The following is a 19,545-nucleotide window of genomic DNA, read 5'->3' on the forward strand; positions in this document are numbered from 1 at the left end:
TTATCTCTGACCCTACCTTGCACGTCTCGACCAATAATTTGGGGACTGCTGAATCAGATCATCATAAATAAAGCTAAATTTCTTGCTGTCCCTGCTATCCCTGTCTGATCTTTGGACATTTGCTCAGAATGCAGAAGATGCAAGATGTATTGAAGCAACTCTAAATCCAGTCAGTTAGTAATTTCTCATTGAATTGTTTGGCCACTCTTTTCTTTTCCTCTAAAACAGTCAAACAGCATATAACATTAGTTATAGGCCACTACAGAGTCATAGAAAAACAACAAACATCCTGTTAGCTTCTATTTAAACAAATTCAGACAACTGGTCTTTATATTCATGAGTCTGGCTCAGCTCCACATGGCCTGACGCTGAGTAATGGAAATGGAGTTAATTAACAGGGCCAGACCCATTTCTTAGTCATAATGGTCCAGATAAAAACACATGAACTGTTCTACAAGTTTTTTTTATTTCCAATAACACTAATAAAAACAATCACAATAATTACTTGTTTTTTTTCTTCTTTCTGCTGGTTATGTGACAGTTGTAGATGTAGGGCTGGCAGTGTGGGTACCAAGTCAGTCAAGGTCAGTTCTTTCAGTCCAACAAATATCAACGCATATGAAAATAAAAAATTTAGGGCGTTACAAAACCAGTACCAATATCAGTACCCTTAAAGTGATACCCATGCCAATACTCAGTACTTCATTCAATCTATTTATTTTCTACTTCATTTGTTACCCATCATGCGAATGGAAACATTCAATTGCATAAAATGCCACAAATGCACAAATGTATAGTCTAGACATACCTTTGAAGGCTTTGTTGGCATGCTGAACTGCCAACTTCTTCAAATACACTCCTCTTGACTTCACCTTGCCTCATATGGGGTTGTATGGGTTGTAGCTGCTGTGGCAGTGGGCCAGTCAAATATTGAGTTATTTTGATCATGGTGATTTTGGTCATGGTAATCATAGTTGCTATATTATAGGCAAGTGGACTTGCTTGAGTCTCTTGAGGACATTTTGCCTCTCATCTAGGCAGCTTCTTCAGTTCTAAGAAGCAAGTCCAGCAGCCCACAAAATATTGTGCTGTTTTCTTGTCAGTATATATAGAAAAAAACAGGAAAGGATGGGAAAGACAGGGTGAATAATAATATATATTTTCCCTGCATAATTTATCATTTAGCATCCCTATCAAGTTAAATCTAAGAGTGGCAGTTAACAAATGTGCCTGAGGCTTTATCTTCTCATGTGACATAAAGTTGCATGTTACCTACTCAGTCAGGTCTTCTGATGCTGAGACATTTAGGAGACAAATGAACTGAAGCCAAAGCCGAATTTAGCAAACCTCTACGGGACAGCAGAGTGCACAAACAACTCCTGCATTCATGCCATTAAGTTTGCAAATATCTAATCAAATATTAATGCCCAAAAATTGCAGTCCTCTGTATGTGCTTACAATCCCTGAACCTCACAATTGCTGTTTATTTCTGTCACAGTCTGAGACAGTTGGGAAAAGCTTATTTGCTTTTAATGTGTCGTACCGCTTCACTTAAATCACAGGCCAGTCAAACTGTTAACAGCTATGTGATGTCTCTGTAATGTGGCAAGCTGTAAATTAGCACTTGTCCTTAAAGGAACAATGAAAGGAAAAATATAAAGAAAACGATAAAGCAGGTAAATGCCAAAGACAACTGTTTGTAGAAGTGTGAATTTATGTATTTGCTAAGGTAGGCTGGTGTACACGTCAGGGAACACAAGAACAAACAGACAAACCTGGTCATATTTTAAACCCTTTTATGTAAAGATGAAAACATAATCTTGTGCTGGCAATATTCTAAAACCCTTTCAAATAGACATGCAAGTAACAGATGGATGGATTTATGAATAGTGGTCTGATATTTAATTAAATACCTAAATCAACTTTTAAGCCTTTGTGAAATACAACTAAATCATCTGACTAATAATATTACATGAGGGTGTCACGATTTTGATCTTTATTCTAATCCACTTTGATTGAGATTTTGATTTTAACCTTCAAAATACAAACTAAGTTTGGACCCCTTTTGAAAACAAGATGTTTCACTTCAAGGGGCTATCCACTAATAATCTTTTTAACCTTTGGCGATAACCCTGGTGTTTCTTTTCCTCTCCACCACACATACTTGCAAGCCTTCAAAGAAAAAAAAAAACACTTCAAAGGTGACAGTACAGCCTGCAGCTCAATTTTTGAGAAACCATGGCCACTGCTAGTGTCTGGTTTACATTAAATATTTGTGCAAAACGCGATATTTTCAAAATGTCTATAAAATACAATTGCAAAATTACTGCATTTTCATTGAGTGATGTTTTAGGATTTTTCTCGCGATAACATTTCAGTAAGCATGGCCATGAATGTTCAAAACGTCAGCAGGTTTATTTCTAATGCAGCCACCGCAGTAGCTGTTATTATTTTCAATCGAAGGCCATATGGGCATGTTATTAGAGTGACAATGGAAAGGCAAGCCCCTTATACATGGGCGCGGGCACGTATGAGGGATTTCTGGGGGGGTGATAGTCCACGATTTCAAAGAGGAATTGTGGTTTCAAACCTGACAGAAGATCCGCTCAACTTTTGAAGAGTTATGCAATGCAATAACTCTTGTAGCTCCTGCTGCATCATGCCCTGGGGAGCCCCTTCCTACTGACAAGCACATAGCCATAGCATCATGTGACCTGTTAAAGTGAAAAAAAGTTTTTCCATTGCAGTTTTGTGAAATATGGCTTTTTCGAATTGCCTGAAAGACCACCTCATGCCAGCATAAAAGCGTTTTTGCGATAAATGGGATTTTTTTTTTAAACTGACGTGTTTCCATTGGGTGTATTTTTATATATCGCAATTTCAAATTGCGCAATTTAAGGGTTAATGGAAACCTGCTTAGTGACACACCAGCTTAAATCATGTCAGACACTTGTGTCTATTTGTTGTACTCATTTGTACAAAATCTCTGGTTTCTCCATTTTCTCAAGGTCAGGTTTTAGGATATCTAATTCTTGCAGTAAGTCTGAGCGTGTTCCCCCCGAGCCATCTCTAAACCTGTCTGTTGATTTACTGCTCCATTCTTTTAATATATAGTTTTTGTATCATAGCCATGTGATAAATGGCCGCCTTTCCCTGTCAAATAAAAAAATATAAAACCGAGCTAGTGTCCAGCAGCGTTTCTTACAGCAGGGGGCCCCGAGTGAAACCACAATGGAGGCTTTTCAGTCCAAACCACATGAGATTTATCTGCTTCTGTTGACCCCTGACACACAGGCACATCTGACGGATTCACTCAGTGATATTAGATCTGTCACAGACCCCCTGCCTTCACTTGTTCCCGTGGCAGTGCAGACATATTTAAGACATGCACGCCTCTACATTAACTATACTCGACAAGTGATTGATCTGCCATGGGATGAAAACGTGGGCTAGCAAAATCCTAATAAATCTGATCTGATCTTTACTGCTCTCTGAATAAGGGTTGGGTAGGATGGAGGGGGATAAGTGAGGGGGTCCTAAAATGTCTTGTAAATTTTCACATACTGCAGCAGGAATGAGTTGAAGGGTATTCAGGCTGTGGCTGGTGTCTGTGTGCATTAAAGGATTTAAATATTCAGGAGAGAAGTGGAGCTGAACTGAGCAGTTGGATTTTCTGACAGTGTAGTATCAGAGGGGCCGTGATCAGCAGGTTTTAAATGCCACAGCAGATGGAAAGCTATGTCGTTGTGCTTTATTACAGTTCTGTCTTTCAAATCCCATCTAGCACTGAAGCAAAGCCCCCTCACCAGCATGTGTAACTATGATCTTGTCACACGGCCTTTTGTGTAGCTTTATGTAAAAACAATCAAAGCACATCTAAATAGTTTAAGCGATGTATGAATCAACACAGCTCAAACAACATCATCATTTACGTCAAAATGCCAAACAGGCTTTCTTCATCCAAGGACACGGGTCGATGTTCTTCAATGTCATTGGACAGATGTTTGATATATATCTCTCCTCTTTGCTTTATCACGTTTATAGCATTTGGTGCAACACTCCATCAGACGGCTTTGTCAGCACGGCGTGTAGAGATTGAACAGATTGCATGTGCAAGTGTTTGGAGGGTAATAATGTTTGAGAGGCTGCAGATTACAATGGCGTTGCAAATGTAATCCATTTTGCCATAACACATGGCTTGATGTTTACCTGAAGCTTTAAAGGCCTCGACATGGAGCTCTGATATTAACATTCCTACTTTGACCCTGCTGGCTGACCTGGCTTTAAACCCGCAGCGGCAGGTGACCCGCAGAGTGGCGGAAGAGTCCTCTGTCAGACTTTTGGCAGCGCCTACGCTCAGCCTCGTGTGTGTCCGTATGTGGAGCAGGGATCAGTGTAAGACCCTGGTTAAGCTGAAACCGCGGCTGCCCGTGCAGAGCCAGAGCGCCCTCCTCCACCCCCGCCACCGGTCCAGCTGTCATCAGCCTGCCCTCCCAGTTGACTCGGTGGCTGCCCACACATCCAGCTGATCTCTGACATACACACACATGTACACATGCTCTAATCCACATATGAGCATACCACTTTGTTTTTAATCTATCCAGTGTGATTGTGTGCATGGTGTTGTGCTATAAATTGCACTGACAATGATTTCTCCCTCTGTTCCTCTTGCTTATGTGTTTAGCATGTATTAAATAAACCTGACTACAATCGATTTAAAGGCCAGTTCACACAAAACCACATGCTTACTCTTTTTTGTATTGAATAATGCAGTCAGTTTTTGTTTTGATGTAACCTTAACATGACTTGACTGTGAAAACATTGGAAAAAATACATTTGAACAACTCACAAAAAGTGATATATTTTATCTTTAACAACTATTATTACAGAGTAAAGTTTCCTCACTTCTTCAAAGCTGCATTATTCAATCTTTGGCCCCTTGAGGCAGAAGAACATTAAAGCAGATCTGCACCTATCATGTATTACTCTCGTTTAAGATTTAAAAAGTATCTGGCCTTTTAGCTGCTGTAGCTGCTCCACTTTTCTTCACCACATAAATGCTGAATTGGTGATCATACCTCATTTTCAATGCTTTTATTCTTTGGCTACAAGCTGACGTGTAATTGTGATAAACTTCTGTAAATGGTCATCTGCTCTGGGCAGGCTACTGCAAGTGTAGAATACACTGCTACATGCAGCTGCATGCTTTGTTGCCGATTTTGTACATTTTTCTCCAGTTTTTCCTGCTGGAACATGTCAGCTTGTGACAATAGAAAGTGGTAGAAAGTGGTGCTATAATTTTTTCCAGTTATTCCTGCAAGGAGAGCGCAAATATGGAAGACCTGTGACACCCGTGAACGCTGACCAATCAGAGCAGACTGGAAGGGGGCCTTAAAGAGACAGGCACTAAAACTAAGTGTTTCTGACAGAGTGAAAACAGATGTTCCAGCACAGACAGTATAAGGAAAATAGTGTTTTGGAACAATAATGCATGTAAACATGTTATAGTAATGAGCATAGGTTCATCTCTAATGAAAAAATCTTGTAATGATAATCATAAAATAATCAAAGAAAAAAACAGTCAAAGGAAAGCTTTTATATCATTTAACATGGAATTTTTGCTTGTATTGCTGTCATAATGACTGATTGGGGGTGGTGGTAGTGACAGACAGACCCAGTCCCAATAATTGCAGTAAAACATGTAAACTGCTCTATGGAAAGCTATCAGCATGTCATAAACAACTCTGGCTTTTATAGTTTTGTCTGGAGATGATGTATTGATTTTTTTTTGCTGCAATAAACAGTCTGAAGGAAAGTGCAAACAATTCCTCATCTTTTGGAAAGCAAGCTTATGCAACTCCCAGAACCAATCTAGTGCCAAAAGTTGTGCCTGTATTTAGAGCATCTTTCTGGGTCTGTTGAGCATTTTGGCTGGATTTGTTAGGTGTCGACAGAGAGTGACAAGAGGGACAGGAAAGGGAAGGAGGACACATGTGACAAAGAAAAGCCAGAATAAACCTTAAGTACGTCACAAGCTGCCTCTGCCAACAGAGCCACCAGAACGCCCTGTGTCACTTTTAGTTAGACAGTCGTGCAGAGTATCCAGCCTGATTTCTTTAGATTCATCACGCAAAGTCAAACCGCTCTTTCTGTTTGGACGCTGAGAGCTGTCTCTCTCCACCTCAACCACCCTCCCACCCTCACTTTGCAGGCTTCATTTCTAAGGTTATCGTTGTCATCATCCTTCATTGCGACGCTCCCCACCGTGTCACCGCTCAGGGCTAATTGTGAAAAATTAAGCGGCACACATGCAGCTTTGAACGGAGAGCAATTAGGCTAATCAATTTCCCATATTACAAATTGCATATGCAGCCACCCGCACCACACATGCATAAACACTCAGGTTGGTGTCAGTATCCACAAGAGGCAGAAGAATGACAAGGAAAGAGAGGAGATACCCCCGCCCCCCAGCCCACGGCGTGTCAGTTTTCCTTCTCAACAGGGACAGGACGTTAGACGAGGTGCAAGCGGCACTGCGCCATGAATATAAATGGGCCCAGAGTCTCTGTTTTGCCCGTGAGCGCAGCCATAAACTTGGGGAGGGAGAGCAACACTGCCTGCCAGACTTCTTCTGCCCCGAGTTTAAGATCTCATCAGATAGCCGGCACAGTACGAGAGCACCCTGAGGACTTGTGCACCTGCAGTATCGCAACACAGATCTGTGCTTGAACATGTAAAAGTGGTCTGTCGTCGCTCTATAAATTGGCGGGAGAGTGATCACATGGGGATGCAGTATTGCCTGATTCTGAACAAAATTTACAACTCCTTGCTCATGACCTTGGATAAATTGCGCTGATATCCTGCAACCTTGGTCCCGCCCCCTGCAGTAAATGTTTTTACTGCCCTGGATGCTTATGACTGGCTGTCAATCAGTGCAAAATCCATCAAACGGTTGTCTATGCAGGATGCCCACCTGCCACTTTCCCCCCCTCCAGCCCTCGTTTTCTTCCTTTTTGTCTTTCCTGTGTCCTGTCAGCCTCCTCCCCCTCTCCTCCCTGTCTGCAGAGATAGTGAAGATGGCGTGAAGTCTGGTCTTTTAACAATTGATTAAGCAGATCGGCTTTAAGTGTTTGTGGAAGAGCTGGACAGCTGACAAAGCAGCCGCTAACCCTGAGATTCAAACCCAGAGGTCATTTGAGTCTGGCGGCAGGCTGTAAGCACATGCTAAGATTCCACAGCTTTACATGCAGCATTGCAGCAGGTCGTCTTTTTCCTTAAAAGAAAATAATTTTATAGGATGCTGCTTTAGGAGCTTAACCCTTCAATGACAGTCTTCTTTTCTTTTGGTTTTGGCACCTTTTTGGATGAGATGTTTTTTTTTCCTGGTGGTGCTCTTTACTTGTTGGGATGCACTGATTTATCAACCGCAGATCAGTATTGGCTGATAATCACCTAGTTGACGGCCATCGGCTTTCACTGACAGGCAGTGGCTGATGTTTTTTCCTTGTATCACGTTAATTTTATGAAGACTAAAGAGCTGCACTCAAAACTAACAGAGTATTTTTGTCTCATGGACAAAGAAAAGTGTGTTTTGGATGAACAGAGTCGTGCATGACGCAAGTGCATTTAGGGGGAGTCCAACTCCACTTTACTAGATAAACGGCACTTAATGTGGGTGCAAAGTAAGTTGGAAAGGGCACAGGAGTTGTATTTAGTCTCTGCAGAATCTTAATTAATCATAGGTGTATTTTGAATTCAGCCAATCAGTGTATCATTCCATTCCATTTAAAAGCCAGGTGCACCTGGATCTGCTGCATTGCTATTCACATGGTCGATTTGGCAAATCAGAGAGGTGAGGTTTTCTTCTAAGAGTAATACAGTAAAGGCAGTAATGTCACTGCAGCAAATATTTTGTGACATTTAAGCAGCAAAACTAAAACCTGTAATCATAAGCTTGACAATGGAAACAGAAGTAAACTTTTAGCTTCTGAATTAATCAATAGAGTTATGCAGCTTCTTGTGTGTAAACATACACAACTTCCATCTAAAAAGGGAGTCGGACAGCAGCTCTTCAGCATCTGCTCTGCTCTGCTCTGTGCTATGTTCACATTTTAGAGAATGCAATCAATATTTTCCTCATTTGTCATGATGTATATTTTCACCCGCCTGCAACACATCCACACATTTCTGTGTGTCTAACAAGCAGGGCATATGCAAACCTGCCTTTGTAGTCAATTTTATAATCAGAATTGCACACTTTAAATAGCAGGAAAAAACTGCACCATTCTGTCTTCAAACCGTGTTTGGCACAATGACTTTCTGCTGCCTCAAAATAGCAATACATCAATAGTAAGTTTGACTACACCTCATTTTAAAACCTCTACACCCATGGGGGCACAGATGGGTGCAATTACATTTGCAATGTAAAAAACATGGGCCCTGACAATGGAAATTACAAATGTGTTACTCTGAAACTGACATTATCAGTTGCGCTGTGCTGTGCATTGCTTTTCAACGGGTGTATGACAGGACCCTGTGTGTTTTAAGTTTCTGCATGTAATAAAAATCAGAAATGCCTCCTTCATTCCGCCTGTGCTGTAGATATAATGTTACAACTTATCACTGCTGCTCAGGGCTGTCTAGAATCTATTCACAGGTCATTTAATCCTACATGACAAACAAAAGTGATACATGTGTAAAAGTGGAAATAGACAAGTTTTTGGCTTTAATTACTCATTATATATTAAATGTTGATTGTGCAATGTAATGGCTACAGAACAATGACACCACCAGAATTTAAATAGGTACCCTATAAACCTTGCTTTTACTATGCAATTCTGCCATGGGGTATGATCTCCTGGAAAAATAAAGGCTTGATTTACGGCACAAAGACATTGCATCAACCATTGCGTAACCAGCACAGGAACAGGATAACACTTTTATTTGGAAAATTGGAAAATTTGTTGGAAAACTTTGGAAGAAGAAGATATTGATAGTCATGAAACTCTAAGTGTAAGTCCTTGTACATCTACCTTTGTTAGGAGCAATCTGAAATTCAGTTTTCACAGTGAGGACATTTGATGTGACATTAGTGAGGATCCTCACATGTACAGTCTGTATCTCAGTACAAAGGTGTGTTTGTGTGTAATGGCTTTGGGGGCTGGCAGCGGGATAAGTAGAGCATCAGTCTAAAACAAAATAAATCTGCTTCATCACTAATGTATCACTTGTGTTATTGATCATACTCCTCCCTCAGCCTGACGTCCAGGAGCCAACTCCTCCATCATGGCTGTTGGTCCTCTGTGATTAATTGTGTGTGTGTGTGTGTGTGTGTGTGTGTGTGTGTGTGTGTGTGTGTGTATAAAAGAGAGAGAGAGAGAGACTGCAACATCTTGTGGGATGGGCTGAAAATCCTTGCATCGGTTCCTCTGTCACATGTTGCCTTGTCACACACAGACACACACACAAACACACTCACACACACGTGCATGTACAAATTACACTCGCATACATACAATACATCCAATTACTGAAACTAGGATGTGGTTGGTATAACATAATGAACAGCCATTTTTCACCTGCCTAACTGCTGCCACAGTGTTCACACCATCTCCCATTCATGCTCAGGTGAAGCCAGTAGAGGAAAATCACATTTCATCTGGACAAAGTTAAACCTCCACCTGTGGGATGCCGGGATTTGCCAAAAATTATAACCCAAAAGGGATATTTAATAACACTAATGGCTGGTGTTTTGTTTTACATCCAGACCACTGAAATAAAAAAAAAATCTTCCTAAAGGCTTTAAAGCCTCACTTCTCCCAAATTATAAAAAATACCTTTTCTTATTTTCCCCTTGTTTTTTCCTCAATGCTGTGAGTATCACAGATGAAATGCAGTCAACATTATTCAAATGGATTGCTGCACTGGAATAGTGGTTCCCATTGTGGTGGTGATGAGCCTTTACTGAGGTGTCAAAATAAAATTCTTAAGGGTCTTGAGTTACTTAACAGGATAGGAGATTATTTAAAAAATCACTTACTTTACTTGTTTTCCAAATTTTAGTCCAATTTTTGCTTTTTATTTTTAATCAAGAAAGAATTTGAGCTCTTCTGTCTGTATTCAAATTAATGAGTCTAAGAAGAAAACATCTCACATCTGTTAGACATGTCAGTCCCTTCAGGATTTCACAGGGTTACCATAGCATTCCCCCTGAATGCTGTGCGACCTTGCAATTTTGTCCAATTAACAGTACTGTACCATTCCAGGTACCATTCCATTTTATTGTAGAGATGCACACAGAGTATTGATTCGCTCAACCCCTCTCCCTCTGTGTTTAAGATGAGACTGCTGCTGTGGGACCGGAGCTCTGTCTTAGACAGTCACAAACCTTTATTTAACCAGGAACAGTCCCATTGAGATTCAAAACTCTCCCAAAAATTATTTATTTTATTATTTTATTTTTATTTGGTAACACGTTTTTGCAAAAACCTCCAATGTATCACACAAAAAGTCTTTAAGTTTGCCTGTGGTGATATTTCAGGCGATTCAAAAAAGGCATATTTCATGAGACTGCAATGGGAACACTTCTTTTGCTTTTAACGGTCACATGATGCTTTGGCTATACCCTTGTCAGTAGGAACTGGGTTAGCATAACTCTTCAACAAGAGGCAACAAGAACATCTGGAATTTTTGAATTCACAGTTCCTCTGTGAAATCTTGGACTGTCACCTCCCAGAAATCCCTCATACGTGGCCGCTCCCATGTATAGGGTGCCTTTCCATCGTCACTCACATAACACGCCTACTTTGCGCTTCAATTGAAAGTAATGATGGACAGTGCAATGGCTGCAATAGAATAAACCTGCTAATGTTTTTAACATTCATCGCCATGCTTCTTGGAATGTCATTGCAAGAGAAGTTGCATGACATCGCAAGAGAAGTCCCATAACATCATTGGAAATGCAGACATCTCGCAACTGTGTTTTATCGACATTTCCAAATTTAAGTTTGGCACAAATCTGTAATGGAAACCAACCTAATGATCTTGTAACCCCTCAGATTAATCTTGTAACTCCTTGGGGCCCCCATCCCATGTTCCAAAGGCAAGTGAAATATGTTTTGTGTGTGTAATTTAGGTGAACTGAACTTTTAAATTGAGGCATAGACATCTTAACCTTCTCAGCAATGATCCAATCTTTTTTCTAAAGTCAGACATCTGTCATTAACTCTCCCTTATTAATGATCATTTTAAATCTTTCCCACAGCTGTATGCTGCATAGATATAATGTGCCTTTCCTCCTCTGGCTGCATGACTAGACACCACTACAGAGGAAAGTAAGAATAAATGTTTATCCTGTAATCAGGGTAACCTGAGCCTTTAAGTTAAACAGTGGATGCAGGCCAAAGTGGTTGGAAAGAGACTGGCTCAGTTTTTGAAAAGCTAAACTCCTATCGGAGCTACAGGACGTCCCAGTGGATTCCTTGTCTCACTGCATCACCTCTGAATTGAACTAATTGAATAAACAAACCTGTGCCTTCCTCTGACCTCTCATTTTCATGTCTGCATCCAATATGTTTCAGTTGGATAGGCGTTTTGCGGTCCATGACAGAATAATCTAACTGGCACTCTGAGATAAAGGGGCAGTCAGTTATGGACGATCTGATCAGTTGTTCGGGATGAATTCCTCCCTGTGTGTTCAGCTCCTGCTGCAGACGGCACCTTGACACTTTGTAATGAGGACACACGCTGCTGATAAGCAGCTGCTTCTACAGGTTATTACACTTTGTAGCTGATGATTTACCTACAATCTTGTGCCAGTGTTTGTGTGAAATGTGGCTTTGTCCTTGTTCTGCTCTGCTGCGCTTGTTTTCAGTTGTCTTTTTTTTTATTTATTGCCTCGCCTTGATTGTTTCTCTGGGTTAACTCAAAAGGTCTCACACCTTTACAAAGCCATCAGTGGAGGCTGTTTGCTTGTGCATGTCTCTTCTGCTCTACATGTCAGTCACTTTCAGCTTTCCTAAAATGGATATAACTGAAGTAAGCTGTCAGTTTACCAATTCAGGTCTCATTCTCATGCCTCAAAAAAAAAAAAAAGAACCTGTTCTGTATTCATAGAGCCAAAATGCCAGAACAGATCCTTCAGTAATTACAGGAACCTCTCATTCTCTCGCATCCTGAAAAGTCACTCTTCACTGGCAGTTCAATTTCCCATACAGCAGCGGCGGCATCCTGGGTCCGGCGGGCAGGTATCAAAGCCCCTCTCAGCTGCTCTAACTGTTTACAATGACGCATCGATCCGCTCTGCTTAATCCTCCCGGCAGCTCGCTGAGTTAAAGCAACAGTTACAGCCACCACACACACCTACAACAGGCACAAAACACAGCGTACTGCCTCATCCCCTGACAAGGATCCTGTCGAGTCCTGCTTTTGATCTGATCCTCTGTGCTCTGACAATTCCACTATTGACAGTTAGAAGGGAGGAGGAGTAGGAGGAGACATAGAAATGGAGGGATGCTACTTAAAAAACTACAACACACCTCCAAACACAACAGAAAGAAGCAGAAAGCATCCCCAACACTCAGTTTTAAAGTAAAAAACAGCATTTGAGGGAAGATTTTACCCTTAAGCAGACAGATGAATGTGATCAGTGAAGTGATGACACATCTAAGTGTGGCTCTAAGTGTGAGATGAAGGTGATCCGTTACCTGTGTTGGCAATCCACATCCAGCCCTGGCTCGTCACCACTCATCCCGTGTCTGCGGCTTCAGCTGTCCTGTTTCTGTTTTTTTTTTTTTTTTGGTCTTCTTTTCACCCCCTCCTCTCCTCTCCTTTCTCTCCCTTCTTTCTCTCCCCTTTGGCCCTCTTCTTCTCTTCCTCTCCCTCCTTCGTCCTCTCTCCCTCCTCCCTTCCTCTTCCTCTCCCTGCACTTGTTTGAGTCTATTTCAGTGGCAGCAACAGAGGAGCCCGCTGCGACGGTGGCATGGTTTCCAGCACTTTGGCAGAAGGTCACATTATCACTCGCTGGTGAAAAGGGGGGAGGGAAGAAGGAGAAGAAGAAGAGGAGGAGGAGCAGGAGGAGGATGGACAGTGGTGAAGGGAGATTGAAGTGAGCAGGTGCCGGCGGAGGAGGAAAAAGAGAAACAAAATTAACAAATCGTTGCTGTCCACAGTTGCACTTGAGCTGCTGGCTCCAGGTTAGAATTAAAAGTTGAGACAGCTACCTAAGTTTTGCAGGTGAGATGTCCCAGAGTGCTTTGAGGAGAAACCTGTCAGTGTGCATATTTGTGTGTAAAACCTTTTTAAGGTCTTCCGCAGCTGCTCACCTCTGGGGAAAAGATAATTCCTCTCTTGGCTGGAGAATACGACTTCAGAAACGCTCCAAAAGCTGCCAGAAACTTACACCATATTATATATTGGCGCAAAACAAATCCTCAACATTCAACTCTTCAGTCTTGTCCGTCAATGCCCAGTTCATACACACACAGAAGTACTCCATGTTTGGCTGTCCACACTGTGAGTCCCATCTATCACAGATTGCGCAGGGTGACCCTTCTCTTCATTTCCCAGTCCCCCCTCTTTGCCCTCCTCTGGTGCGAACGGCGCTCTTGTGGCTTCTCCATCAAATAAGACTTGAAGAAATGATCCAGCTGCTGGGGAGGAGGTGGTTGGCGGCCGGCGACAGATGGCCGGGGCAGGGGGACAGATGCAGCCGCTGGAGTTTGGAAATATCTTTGAAAATGCCTGGATCTGCCTCCTGCCTCCCGTTGAAACACACCTTGTTTGTTTGGTCTTCAGTTAACCGCACTTGTTGTCCTGTTTGTCTTTTCCCTACCTGTGCCCCCTCCTTCCTCCATCAGCAGAGCTGTCACTCTGGCTTCACTGGCCGGCTGTAATCCTGACTCCTACACTCCGTGTCACAGGAAGGGCTTGTGAGCTCTAATCATTATGTAGTAAGGATTTATCCTCTCATTCTCCCTCCCTCCTCTCTGTTTCCCTCCCTCCACCCCTACCCGTCTATTTCCCTCCCTCTGCTGTTGGAGCGCCGGCCGCCTTACAACTCTCAACATACTACAGCCTCTTTTTCAGCCATCGCAGTATAATGCATCATCTCTCCTCACTCTTCCCTGGGACCCATTCATTTGTCAACTCCTTCTTTTTTATTTTTTGGCATCTCTGGTTCCGCTCCGTGTCTTGTCTGTCTTGCCGCAGCTCACATCAACAGGTTTGTCCTTGAAACGTTCTCTGGGACAAACAGAGTCAGTGCTCGCCTTTTCCCTCCAATCTTTGTGTTTTGTCTCTTGAAGTGTGAGTTGTGTGTGTCTGTATACATACGGCATGCATGAATATCTGTGTTTGCATAAACAGTATTTATACACTGTACTGTTTGTGTATATTACCATATGCAAACATATACTAGAGCCTGACTGACTGGCTGATTGAAGCTTATCAGAGCTATATCAGTATCGGTAAACATTTTGGCTGACCTGTAACAAGATATTTTAGCACATAAATGCTCAAGATCTGTCTGAGGTGGTATAGAAACCATGTTGCCGTATCATACTTTGCCCACCAGAGAGCACAGACAAGTTTGTCCCAGTCAATGCATAGACAACATAGCCACAAGTATGTGGACACTCTAACATGTCATTCCAAAAACATGGCATCACTCTTCCTCTTTATCTTTACTCCTCATTTTTGAGTACCACCTTTGGCCTTCGGAAAAGAGTTACAAAGGGGTAGTTTTTGAAATTTCTGCCGAATATTGCAAATATGTTGTCTTTTGCTGTTGGCTGGATGTTTTCAAATAGCTTCAGTTTCACTCTATCAACTGGTAAAACACAAGTGATCAAATAAAAAAGACTTTATTTATAGGCCACTAGCAGCGCTGTTTAGGCTAATGTCAGCAACCGGTGCTCCTAACCTTCCTGTTTGCACTGATATTAGATGAGCAGTAAGACACGCAACAACTTTTTTTTAGATCTTTTTGGTGCTTTTTATGCTTTTGCATAAAAAGCTTTTTATATTTTTTTATATTTGGCCATAATACACTTCTAATACACCTTTGAGTTTGAATGTTGGTAAAAGAGCTAAAAGAAATTGTAATACAGAAATGACAAAGATATGTTTCAGGTCATTTAGATACATTGTTGTCATTACATAATTTGTCCACCAGAGAGTACTAAAAAGTTTAATTTTCAGATATCAGTATCAGCTTAACAGGTATGAGTCTGGCTTGAAAATACAGCATTGGTATGATTTATTCTCCTGCAGGTGGTGGGCACACTTTTTGCCCTCATTTGTAATCTATTACTTAAATTAGGCCTTTAATCAAAAATATTGAAAAGATGAAAACAACTGATTCTCTGTCTGGAGCATAATGATTCATTCCGTTTCACTAAGAGTCAATAAACTGCCTGATTCATAATTGCTGGACCTGAACCAAATACCTGAAAGTGGTCCAGCTTCAATTTGTTGTTAATTAGAAGATATTTAAGAATGAGAAAATTGATCACAAAGGAAATTTGAAAAAAAAAGTTCTCTGGGTGGGTGTAGAATAACTTTCCAAATATCCAGTTATTGACAGATTTAGAAAACCACTTCTGAGTTAAATGCAGAAGTTTCGATGACTAATTTGTACTTGGTAAGACTGTCGAAATGCCTAAATAGTATTTGTTTAGCAGTATTATTTAGACTTATTATACAACATTTTGTTTAATGAATCAAAGTGAGTCTTCAGATTTTATGAATTGCTGCTTGTTCAATATGTGATAAAGTGTGGCTTAACTGCAGTGAAATTGGGCTTTTAAAATATATATATGAAAAAATATATGAAATAAAAGAAAAGAAAAAAAGATTTCTTGTAGTCCAATATTCACTTTACCCCTTCCATTCTACATTCTATGAATGTATCCACCATGATGTCACCCATTGGTTTGTTTGACATTTTGAAGCCTCAGCCTTGGCATGTTGGCCATCTCTATCTTGGTTTTTTGGCACCAGAAGTGACTAAATTTGGAACAGAGGGTGGAGCTCTGAAGGAGTGAGGGGTGGATCTGACTGAAAGCGCAAGGACACTATCCGCAGACAACCCCTTACTTAAACCAGCCATGCCCTTAATTATACATAACTTTAAGCCCCAGTAAAATGTAAACAGTGGTTCTGAACTATGAAAATTAGCTATAGAGACCAAAACAATTTTCTGTACTAGGCTGAAAACATGTTTATTTTTGCTGTCAAGTTGGGCATTTTAACAGCGGGGTCTATTGGGAATGGACTTGCCTTGGAGCCAGCCTCAAGTGGCCATTAGAGGAACTGCAATTTTAACTAGGGAATCATTATTCTCTCTGTTGTGGGGAAACTGAGAGAACGATGATTCTAACAGATAGTCCGGACTCCAAACCATCTGAGAGGGTTAGGGTTAGGAAGCACTTCTGGATTTGACACCCTGGAAAAACAATTGTGGATAATCAACAACAAGTTTCAAGTATCTTGTTAGCTTATCACTCAACTGAGGCAGCAAAGTGAACAAAACAATGTCCATTCTGCAACATAGTTGAGGATTAGGCTGCATAGGTGTCATTCAGATTTATTCAAATGAAACACATGTTGGTTTTCAGTGGATGGAATCTGATTTTTATGTCTCTGTGCCAGCAATAGCCATGGCCATGCTTTGGTCCCATCCTCATGGATGCAAATCACTAAAAAAGCCTTGAGGGAATTTCTTGGACTTGGACTCAGTGATGAACTGCTACGATTTTTGCAGTCAAAGGTCACTGTGACCTTGTTTTCGTCTCATTCTCATTTTCATGACATCTCAAGAACACCTTGAGGGAATTTCTTCAAACTTTGACACAAATGTCCACTTTAAGGTGAAAGATGACCTGATTAGAATTTGGTGGTCAAAGGACAAGGTAACTGTGATTTACCTCCTTCTTATTCTTGTGAACATATCTTATAATAGTCTCCCTTTCAATCTCATGAATGCGATATCTCACTAAAACCTTGCAGAGATTTGGCACAAACATCCACTTTGACTCAATGGTGAACTGATAAGAATTTGGTGATCAAAGATCAAGGTCAATATGACTTTGCCTTTGCCTCATCCTCATGAACGCCATATCTCACAAACACCTTGAGGGAATTTCTTGAAATTTTGGCACAAATGTCCACCTGGACTTAATGGTGAACTGATTAGAATTTGTGGTCAAAGGTCAAGGTCACTGTGACCTTACCTCTGTCTCAGTGTAGTGAACACAATTTCCCACGAACACCTTGAAGGAATTTCTTGAAATTTTGGCACAAACGTCCACTTGGAGTCAGTGGTGAACTGATGGGAATTAGATGGTCAAGTTTACTGTGACGTTGAGTTTATCTCATTCTTGTGAACTTCAGTGAGACATAAAGTTCAGCAAAAACACTTCTCTGGCCGTTACACAATGTCATAACTCAGGGAATATATTTGGTCAGGTACTGAATTTGGTTACACTGATCTCGAACTGTGGTCATTGTATAGATCTCCTCTGCCTGTTCTGCCTTTAGATGCTTGTTTCCTGGTATTTCTGTGTCCTGCATCTCGTTAACCTTTAGTTTTTCAATTGTCTCACGATATGCATATGATATGCCTCTTTAAGATATAAAGTTTTAGTGACAATGTAACTTACTGAGGATATTAAAGACACCTGACATGAATGCTACAAAGATCACTGGAGAGTTGATTCTTCAGTGTGATGATGCTAAAATACAACCTCAGGTTTGACCTTTGCTGACCTTGGTCATCAGCCAACAGATGTTCCTCTCACTGCTGATTTCACCAGCACTCCTCTCAGCACAGAACTGAGTGTGGTTTTCTGGAGTCTACTGGATGTGTATAGTAAATTCTTGAAAGGTCACGCTGCTTTTCAGGACATAGAACAGCATTAAGAAAGACTTCACTTTAATAGATCATTGCAGGCTCTCTGCAGGTGACTCATGCTTATCCCTTTGTTTCTCAAACTCACCACAAACTTGCTGCCTGAAGGTATTTTAGCTCCACTTTTCTGTTAGGGTCAGGGCATTAGCCCCCGCTGGAGTTCAGAGGAGAAATGCACCTGCTGATTTGCATGAAAAATTATTGTTCAAAAAATCTCTTATCTGTGTGTCCTAATGCACTTTCCCTTAGCCCCTTAACATTTTAGTCTTTCAGCCTGTACTCTTGTTTTAACACTTCACCCAGGGCTGGCTCTTGGCATAGGTGATATAGGCGATTGCCTTGAGCGCCACACGCTGGAGGAGCGCCGCTGGTCGCACTCAAAAAAAAAAAAAAAAACTTGCTGCACCCATTTGTACCCTTTGCTCATGTTCTCCCTTGACAAAGACAAATGAGCACATAAAATAAAAAAAATAATCATAAACTCAGCGCCCCTGTTGTTTCTCATCATTTGACCTAGCTCTGACCAGCCTGCACTGTGAGCACTAACGGCGCCGCGTATTGGAAGTGAAAGTCGGGTGTTATTGATGCATGACTGACACATGTCAACAGGCAGGTTATAAGTTATCTACGTTTACATTTCTTTTTTCATGAAAAATGGTCTAAACCATCAGGTGCGCAATTTATAAAACTAAGAATAGAGGAGGAGGAAAAGAGATCCAAATACAGAGGTATGTCTTCTTTTACAACATAAAAAGGCAGTTTTGTGTGAAGATGTTTCATTTGTACGAGCTATCTAAGTTAAAATCAAACAAAGCTATTAATAATGACAGATAATGATGCTATGATAGCTGCTAAGAATTGAGGGATGTTTTTGAATCATCTGAATGTCAAGTCAGTAGTTTATATAGTTCATTGCTGCTGCTGCTGCCTGCTTAGTGCTGCTCTTTCTACCCCAGTAAGCACATTAGACATTGTGCTGAAATTAGCTCACCAATATGGACACATAATTACTCATATTGTTGGGCATATGTAACTTTAATTGTGGTGCATCCTCTTTTACTTTATTAATGAATTATCACAACTAAGAAATAATTGATGCACTGCAGCAGGTGTTTGCCCTACACTGTCTGCTGCATGTTTTTGCTTGTGCAGTAATAGGTTAATGCACTCTATAGCTGTCCAGATGCATTCTGGAAACTTTTGCAGAAGCTCCCAGCAGCTGCTGGAGAAGGGCCTTCTAATCTGCCATCTACACATCTCTTTGAAGTGTGTTTGTGGTCTCTGAGATACTGTTGGGAATGCTGCTAATGATAACATTATTGTTATTGGTGGGGGGACCTTCCCTAGGGCGCCAAAATGGCTAGAGCCGGCCCTGACTTCACCCAAGACTTTCTATAAGCACACAATAATTTTGTGTGTACCCATTTATGCACTTCCAGGTCACATTTGCATATATTACACTGCCAAGCTGTAAACAATCTCCCCCACAAAGACAATTGCAAACTGTAGCAGGACACAGAAAGCCATTAATCTTAATTTTTTCCTCTGTGGAAATTGAATCCCTCGAAAAAAAAAGAAAAAGGAATGCTTTTTCCCAGGCAGGAGGACATCAGTGGGATTTTATGAGGCTGTCAGAG

General features: G+C 41.1%; 1 protein-coding gene across 1 annotated transcript in view; it reads right to left on the bottom strand.

The window, feature by feature from the left end:
* The window catches only part of grin2ca (glutamate receptor, ionotropic, N-methyl D-aspartate 2Ca), an 85,057-nt gene extending 72,299 nt beyond the window's left edge, over positions 1-12,758 (bottom strand). The window contains exon 1 of the mRNA XM_042505857.1: positions 12,705-12,758. The gene's annotated coding sequence lies outside the window, so the exon portion shown is untranslated. The remainder of the gene's footprint in view (positions 1-12,704) is intronic.
* Between the last annotated feature and the right edge of the window lie 6,787 nt (positions 12,759-19,545).

The sequence above is a fragment of the Plectropomus leopardus genome, chromosome 17 (assembly GCF_008729295.1).
Source record: "Plectropomus leopardus isolate mb chromosome 17, YSFRI_Pleo_2.0, whole genome shotgun sequence".
Classification (NCBI taxonomy): domain Eukaryota; kingdom Metazoa; phylum Chordata; class Actinopteri; order Perciformes; family Serranidae; genus Plectropomus; species Plectropomus leopardus.